Genomic DNA, 8849 nt, shown 5'->3' on the forward strand with positions numbered 1-8849 from the left:
TACTGGGCATATACCCTGAGAAAACCATAATTCAAAAAGAGACATGTACCAAAATGTTCATAGCAGCCCTATTTACAATAGCCCGGAGATGGAAACAACCTAAGTGTCCATCATCGGATGAATGGGTAAAGAAGATGTGGCACATATACACAATGGAATATTACTCAGCCATAAAAAGAAATGAAATTGAGCTATTTGTAATGAGGTGGATGTACCTAGAGTCTGTCATACAGAGTGAAGTAAGTCAGAAAGAGAAAGACAAATACTGTATGCTGACACATATATATGGAATTTAAGAAAAAAAATGTCATCAAGAACCTAGGAGTAAGACTGGAATAAAGACACAGACCTACTAGAGCATGGACTTGAGGATATGGGGAGGGGGAAGGGTAAGCTGTGACAAAGTGAAAGAGCGGCATGGACATATATACACTACCAAACGTAAGGTAGATAGCTAGTGGGAAGCAGCCGCATAGCACAGGGAGATCAGCTCGGTTCTTTGTGACCGCCTGGAGGGGTGGGATAGGGAGGGTGGGAGGGAGACTCAAAAGGGAGGGGATATGGGAACATATGTATATGTATAACTGATTAAATTTGTAAAATAAAAAAAAAAAAAAAAGTAAGTGGCACAAGTGTTGATGGGCTTTCTCCCTATGTCCAATGTCAGCAGGGGTTCCTTAGGGGTCAGTTGGAGTGCCAGCTTAGGAGTCCCCTGGCCCCATCATTCTTCACCTGTTTGGATCATCTGCCTTCAAAGGTAATAGCTGGTACCTGCCATTTCCATCGCTTTCCGGGGCGGGGCAAGGGTATTCTCCCTTCCAGTGTCCCTCTTGTTTACATATGGCACACCGATTTGGTCTGCTTTCCTTGCCTTGCTATCCCTCCGTGTGGGCCAGCAGTCACTCACTAGAGTTGAGAGTTTCTGAGGGCAGTTAGTCCAGACCAGTTGACATTGGAGGGCAACAGCCAGCAAGTGAACTTTCCTCCAGACCTTTTTATCCTCTGATTTTTCCTCCTCTGTATCTTGGTTATTAAACACCTGGTAGGCGACCCCGACCAGGCGAGAGGCAGGGCTATCTGGTTCTATTTCCAGTTTCTGAAGCTTACGCCTCATGTCCAGGTCACTTTGAGAAATTGAATAGGACCTCAGGATTGCATTCCCTTCCAGTGACTCAGGGTCAGTGGTGGTATAGATTTGGAGGCATTGCCCGAGGCACTCTAGGAATGCTGAAAGGTCTTCTGTTGGCTCCTGATGATTTCCTTTATCTTATTCCAATTGACAGGTTTTTTTCCTGCTGCCTGGTGCTAGTTTCTCTGAAGTAGGCAGGGGAGCCCTGTGAGCCCTTTGTAAGACCAGGAACCTCAATATCTGGAAGACCTGTGAGCTGCTGGCCAGAACAAGAAACACCCACTGCCCCACCCACTCAACTTGTGAGGTGAACCTTAGGTGATTATCGACTGAGGTTCCATGAGCTCTCCTCCTGGTATCAGCACAGAATACCGGCTGCCCCAGCGGTCTGGTGAGTACCCCATGGGAATCCCTCGTGCTTTTAGCTCTCACCTGGTAGGAAGTCTGAAACACCTCCTTTTTGGCTGAAAGGAGGAAAGGGAAGACCCCTGACTCAGAGAGCTGTGCCACTCCCTAACAGACCAAGTTGGTTAGGAACTAATGTGCCTAAGCTGCTCTGGACCAGAGGCAGTCCGGTCTTACCTCCTGTGGGATATTCTGACTGAGGAGGGACTGTCTTAAGCACAGGCTGTTACAAATTCAAGGCAGACCCCCAGCTATATCAGAGTCTGCACCATTTGGATGGCTCCTATTTTGATCTTTTGAGCAATCCATTAACAGTTTGGGGCTGGTTCCAAATCTCCCGAACAGAAATCTTATGTGGGTCGAATCTGGTGGTATTTGTGTGACTAAATTCCAAGCCAGGGTCCAACAACCTTCCAGGATTCCCTTTGAGGCAGGTCCCTGATGGAGAAGGAGGGCTCATCCAGGTATACGTCCCCTTTATGAAGGCCTCTGCACATGGCACACAATGAGCAAGTGAAACTAGACTAAGCACAAAGGAAAAAAAAGTTTTATTACCCAGATTCTATTTTTATTTCCTGGAAATTGTTAATGGGCTTTGCCGGTGACAGTATGTAAGCCAGAAGAACAAGCTGGAACATTGGAGGTATACCTCAAAACACACACACAGTCCTTTGGAAAGGTCCGGATTATAGGTTCAAGGCATTTAAAGTTTTCTCTGTCTACTCGTAAGCTGATTACTAAGCTAACTAAGAGGAAATATCAAACGGACACTTAGGTTGTTTCCATATCTTGGCTATTATGAATAATGCCACTGAACATGGGAATGCAGACATCTCTTCAAGATCCCATTTTCATTTCCCTTGGGAATATACCCAGAAGTGGGATTACTGATAATATAGTTCTATTTTTAATTTTTTGAAGCCCCTCCCTAGTGGCAGTACCAATTTCTGATCCCACCAGCAGTGCACAAATATTCCCTTTCCTCCACACCCTTACCAGCACTTGTTAGCTCTTGTCTTTTTTATAATAATCATTCTTTTTTTTTTTTTTTTTCTTTTTGCGGTACGCGGGCCTCTCACTGTTGTGGCCTCTCCCGCTGCAGAGCACAGGCTCCGGACGCGCAGGCCCAGCGGCCACGGCTCACGGGCCCAGCCGCTCCGCGGCATATGGGATCCTCCCAGACCGGGGCACGAACCCGTATCCCCTGCATCGGCAGGCGGACTCTCAACCACTGCGCCACCAGGGAGGCCCTATAATAATCATTCTAACGTGTAAGATGATATCTCACTGTGGGTTTTTTTTTTTTTTTTTTTTTTTTTTTTTTTTTTTTTTTGCGGTATGCGGGCCTCTCACTGTTGTGGCCTCCCCCGTTGCGGAGCACAGGCTCCGGACGCGCAGGCTCCGGACGCGCAGACTCAGCGGCCATGGCCCACGGGCCCAGCCGCTCCGCGGCATATGGGATCCTCCCAGACCGGGGCACGAACCCGTATCCCCTGCATCGGCAGGCGGACCCTCAACCACTTGCGCCACCAGGGAGGCCCATGGGTTTTTTTTTTACTTTTTAATTTTTATTATTTATTTTTATTTTGGGCTGCGTTGGGTCTTCGTTGCTGTGCACGGGCTTTCTCTGGTTGCAGTGAGCGGGGGCTACTCTTCGTTGTGGTGCACGGGCTTCTCATTGCAGTGGCTTCTCTTGTTGCAGAGCACGGGCTCTAGGTGCGCGGGCTTCAGTAGTTGTGGCATGCGGGGTCAGCAGTTGTGGCACGTGAGCTCTAGAGCGCAGGCTCAGTAGTTGTGGCGCACAGGCTTAGGTGCTCCATGGCATGTGGGATCTTCCCGGGCCAGGGCTCAAACCCATGTCCCCTGTGTTGACAGGTGGATTCTTAACTACTGCGCCACCAGGGAAGCCTCTCGCTGTGGTTTTGGTTTGTATTTTCCTGCTAATTAGTGATGCTGAGCACCTTTTCATGTACCTATTGATAATTTGTATGTCTTCTTTGGAAAAATGTCTATTCAGCTCCTCTGCCCATTTTTAATATCAGATTTTTTGTTTGTTTGTTTTGATCTGTTGCAAGGCAAGGGTCAAGGTTTATTTTTTAGCATATGGATTTCCAATTGTTTCCACAATATTCTGGATCCTTTGTTTTTTCATATTAAATTTTAGAGTCAGCTTACCAATTCTATCTCAAAAGGCTCCTGGGATTTTGATAGGGTTTATGTTGAATCAATAGATAAATTTGGGAAGAATTAACAGCTTAACAATACTGACTCTTCCAATACATAAAGTATGTCTCTCCATTTATTTAAGTCTTCTTTAATTTCTGTCATCAATGTAGTTTCAAAATACCAATCTTGTATATATTTTCTTAGTTTTATTCCTAAGTATTCTGTGATTTTTTGCTATTGTAAATGGTATTTTTAACATTTTAATTTCCAGTTGCTTATTGCTATTATATAGAAATATGATTGATTTTTATACATAAATCTTGTGTCCTACAACATTATAATATTCACCTATAGTTCTAGTAGCTTTTTGGTAGATTCTTTGGGATTTTCTACATAGACAATCATGTTGTCTTTGAATAAAGATACGTCGCAGAGAGACAGAAGGTAACTAAAGGGGGGATCCCACTGGTCAAATATGGGACAATTTGAGCATCAAAATAAATAATAATAGTGAGAGATTATTATTTACAATATAAGAATAAATAAGCTGATATAAATGGATATATAGATAAATGAGGGAATGAGTGAATGAATGGTGGAGAAGGGAAAGCTCTTCTTTAGTTAAATGTAAATTAATAAGTGAGGAAGGAATGATAGAGTTGGAAAATTATCATTTGAAACCTATCATTACACACTACTATATATAAAATAGATAACCAACAAGGACCTACTGTATAGCACAGGGAACTATACTCAATATCTATAATAACCTATAATGGAAGAGAATGTAAAAAAGAATATATGTGTATGTTTATATTTATATATATGTATAACTGAATCACTTTACTGTATACCTGAAACTAACACATTTTAAATCACTATTTTTCAATAAACATTTTTTTTTTTTTTTTTGCGGTACGCGGGCCTCTCACTGTCGTGGCCTCTCCCGTTGCGGAGCACAGGCTCCGGATGCGCAGGCTCAGCGGCCATGGCTCATGGGCCCAGCCACTCCGCGGCATGTGGGATCTTCCCGGATCGGGGCACGAACCCGTGTTCCCTGCATCGGCAGGCAGACTCTCAACCACTGCGCCACCAGGCAAGCCCTCAATAAACATTTTAAAAAACCCATCATAATAATTGATTCAGGCAAGTGTCATCAATGTATGTTTTTCAGACTGGCTGGTGAAAGTTTGAAGAATAAGAAGATATTTACACAGTCTCAAAATATCTCCCTACAAAATACTTAATAACTATAAAAAGTAAAAAAGTAATGTCATAGTGGAGAATCCTGGCAAACATCACCTTAACCAACCGATCAAAGCTAACAAAGTTAGTATCACTGGTAACGATGTTAATTGACAGCCTGTGCCTTCTGCTGTGATGCACTTCTGTGGAACTGTGGCTAAATTAGTGTAACCCAAATCTAATCACGAGAGAATATCAGAGAAACTCAGATAGAGAAACATGAACTCACAAAATAACTGGATTCCCAGAAAGGTGGAATAGATAAATTTCCCTATTCCTTGTACTAATTACAACTAAACCCCCTAAACACTATATATAAAACAAACATAAGATTCTAAAACGTGGAGAGAACCTCAGGACCCAAGGAATGACATGTTGGCAAGTTCCCTGGATTTTCTTTTTGTCTCATGGATAAGACTTGGATCTGAAGAAGCTGGCAACGGTGAAACAAATGGGTGCAGATAAGAAAGCCCCAACAAAAGCCTGCTTCGTAGCTAAAGGACCAGGAAAGGGGCCACCTAGCAAGACTGAAAATTTTTAAGCAGTAACCATTTAACTCCAGCCAAATACCACAGAAGAAAACCGTGGCCCGGCCTATATTCTTGCCAACAAAGGCTGCGGGGAGTCTAGACTTCCACCCTTGCAGCCTGTAACAAGGTGCCTCAACAACCCTGTAGGGTGACATCAGAGAAAGCCAAGTAGGAAGCCAGGACTTTCATCCCCATCTGGGAATAACAAGGATCACTACCCCAAGGCATCAGTGGAGACCGTGAGAAGATCTGGAACTCCAGTCCCCCAATCAGCAGTAATGATGAGCCCCTTCATTTAATATCAATGGAAACCAAGTGAGGAACCTGGATTTCTGCCTCCACCTGGCGGTAACAAGATGGCACCCCCTACGTTCCCTTGCTGGAGTGGTGTCAGAGAAGGCCAACTAAAATAGATTTAGGGCTTCCCTGGTGGCACAGTGGTTAAGAATCTGCCTGCCGGTGCAGGGAACACGGGTTCGAGCCCTGGTCCGGGAAGATCCCACATGCTGCAGAGCAACTAAGCCTGTGAGCCACAACTACTGAAGCCTGCGTGCCTAGAGCCTGTGTTCCGCAACAAGAGAAGCCACCTCAATGAGAAGCCCGTGCACCACAACGAAGAGTCTGTTCGCCGCAGCTAGAGAAAAGCCTGCGCGCAGCAACGAAGACCCAACACAGCCAAAAATAAATAAATAAATAAATAAATAAATTTAAAAAATACATTTAGATAAGACCCAGAATCATATTTAAAGACATAATATGAAAATGTCCAGGTTTCAGTGGAGAATCACCAAGAACCAAGAAGATCTCAAACTGAATGAAAAAAGACAATCAATAGAAGCCAACACTAAGGTGACAGAGTTGACACATTACCTTTCAGAAAAAAATAATTCGAATGAGAGTGGATTTCTTATCAGAAACTGTGGAGGCCAGAAGAAAGTGGTACAATATTTTTCCAGTGATGAAAGATTGACAACTCCAGAATCCTATACCCAGTGAAAATGCCCTTCAGGAATGAAGTGGAAATCAAGACGTTGTCAGATGAAGAAAAACTTCATCTGCAAAAAGAGAATTTGTAGTCACCAGACCTATCCTAAAAGAATGAGTAAAGGAGTTCTCTAAACAAAGGAAATTATAAAAGAAGGAAACATGGAAACTCAGAAAGAAAAAGAAAAAAACTATGATAATTTAAAACATAGGTAAATAAAATAGGCTTTCTTTCTACTCTTGATTTTGACTCAGTTTTTGTTGTATGTTTGTCATACATACTCCTCTTGATTATGTTTCACAGTTGAAGCAAAAATTATATCACTGCTATGGGCTGAATGTCTGTGTCTCCCCAAAATTCTTAAGTTGAGGGACTTCCCTGGTGGTCCAGTGGTTAAGACTCTGAGCTCCCAGTGCAGGGGGCCCAGGTTCAATCCCTGGTCAGGGAACTAGATCCCGCATGCCTCAACTAAAGATCCTGAGTGCTCCAACGAAGATCCCACATGCCACAACTAAGACCTGGAGCAGCCAAGTAAATAAATAAATAAATAAATAAAACTATCAAAACTCTTATGTTGAAAACCTAATGCCCAAGTTGATGGTATTAGGAGGTAGAGTCTTTAGGCTCTAGCAGAAGAAGGTGATTAGGTCATGAGGGGGAGCTCTTGTGAATAAAAGAGCTTTATAAAAACCTTTATAGGGACTTCTCTGGTGGTCCAGTGGGTAAGACTCCACACTCCCAATGCAGGGGGCCTGGGTCTGATCCCTGGTCGGGGAACTAGATCCCGCATGCTGAAACTAAGAAGTCTGCATGCTGCAACTTAAAAGATCCCACATGCCACAACTGAGACAACCTAAATAAATAAATAAATACTTAAAAAAAAAAAAAAGCTTTATAAAAGAGACTTCACAGAGCTCCCTAGCCCCTTCCACCATGGGAAGACACAGTGAGAAACCAGTGTCTGCAACCCAGAAGAGGGTCTTCACCAGAACCCAGCCATGCTGGCACCCTGATCTTGGACTTTCAGCCTCCAGAACTGTGAGAAATAAATTTCTGTTGTTTATAAGCCACCCAGTCTATGGTATTTTTTTACAGCAGCACAAATGGGCTAAGACAATCACTGTCTGATGTTCTAAATATATGTAGAGGAAATATATAAGACAACAGAGTGCTGGAAGTTCAAGAAATGCAATAAGGCAAGTAATGAAAATAAAAGGCATTCCAATTGGAAAGGAATACATAAAACTGTCCCACTGGAGATGACATGATTGTCTACATAGAAAAACCAAAGAATCCCCCCCCCCAAAAAAATCTAAGAAGCAATATGTGAGGTCATCAAGGTTTCAGGATACAAGAAAACCATAAAAAAATCAACTGCATTTTTATATACTAGCAATAAACATATGGACACTGAAATTAAAATACAATACCATTTAAACCACTCAAAAAAAAAAAAAAAGAAAGAAATACTTGGGTGTAAATCTAGCATTGTATCCTATGAAACACAAAAGATTTTAATTTTGGTAAAGTCCAATTATTATATATTTTTTCTTTTGTTGCTTGTGCTTTTGGTGTGATATCTAGGCAAACATTACCTAATCCAAGATCACAAACACCAACTGAATTGCAAAAAGCAAATCAATGGAAGAAAGAGTCTTTTCAACAAATGGTGTTGGTGTAACTAGACATCCATAGGTAGAAAAATGAGCCTTGACCTAAGTTTCACGTCACATAAAGAATTAACATAGGGGCCTCCCTGGTGGCGCAAGTGGTTGAGAGTCCGCCTGCCGATGCAGGGGATACGGGTTCGTGCCCCGGTCTGGGAGGATCCCATATGCCGCGGAGCGGCTGGGCCCGTGAGCCATGGCTGCTGAGCCTGCGCGTCCGGAGCCTGTGCTCCGCAACGGGAGAGGCCACAACAGTGAGAGGCCCGCATACCGCAAAAAAAAAAAAAAAAAAGAATTAACATAAAGTATATCATGGACTCAAATGTAAATTGGTTTTTTAAAAAATATTTATTATTTATTTATTTTGGCTTTGCTGGGTCTTAATTGCGGCATGCGTGCAGGATCTAGTTCCCCAACCAGGGATTGAACCTGGGCCCCCTGCATTGGGAGTGCAGAGTCCTACCCACTGGACCACCAGGGAAGTCCCTCAAATGTAAATTGTAAAACTATACAACTTTTAGGAAAAAATATTGCTGACAATCTTTGGGATATAAAATAAAGCAAAGAGTTTTTAGACTTTAAACCAAAATTGTTACCCATAAAATAAACTGTTAAATTTTACTTCATCAAAATGAAAAACTTTGGGCTTCCCTGGTGGCGCAGTGGTTGAGAGTCCGCCTGCCGATGCAGGGGATGCGGGTTCGTGCCCCAGTCTGGGAGGA

General features: G+C 43.0%; 1 non-coding gene across 1 annotated transcript; it reads right to left on the reverse strand.

Moving 5' to 3' along the window:
• Positions 1–8535: 8535 nt before the first annotated feature.
• Positions 8536–8608, reverse strand: TRNAG-CCC (transfer RNA glycine (anticodon CCC)). Its single transcript has one exon. It is a non-coding gene; the product is annotated as a tRNA-Gly (tRNA).
• Between the last annotated feature and the right edge of the window lie 241 nt (positions 8609–8849).

This window comes from Mesoplodon densirostris, chromosome 4 (assembly GCF_025265405.1).
Source record: "Mesoplodon densirostris isolate mMesDen1 chromosome 4, mMesDen1 primary haplotype, whole genome shotgun sequence".
NCBI classification, from domain to species: domain Eukaryota; kingdom Metazoa; phylum Chordata; class Mammalia; order Artiodactyla; family Ziphiidae; genus Mesoplodon; species Mesoplodon densirostris.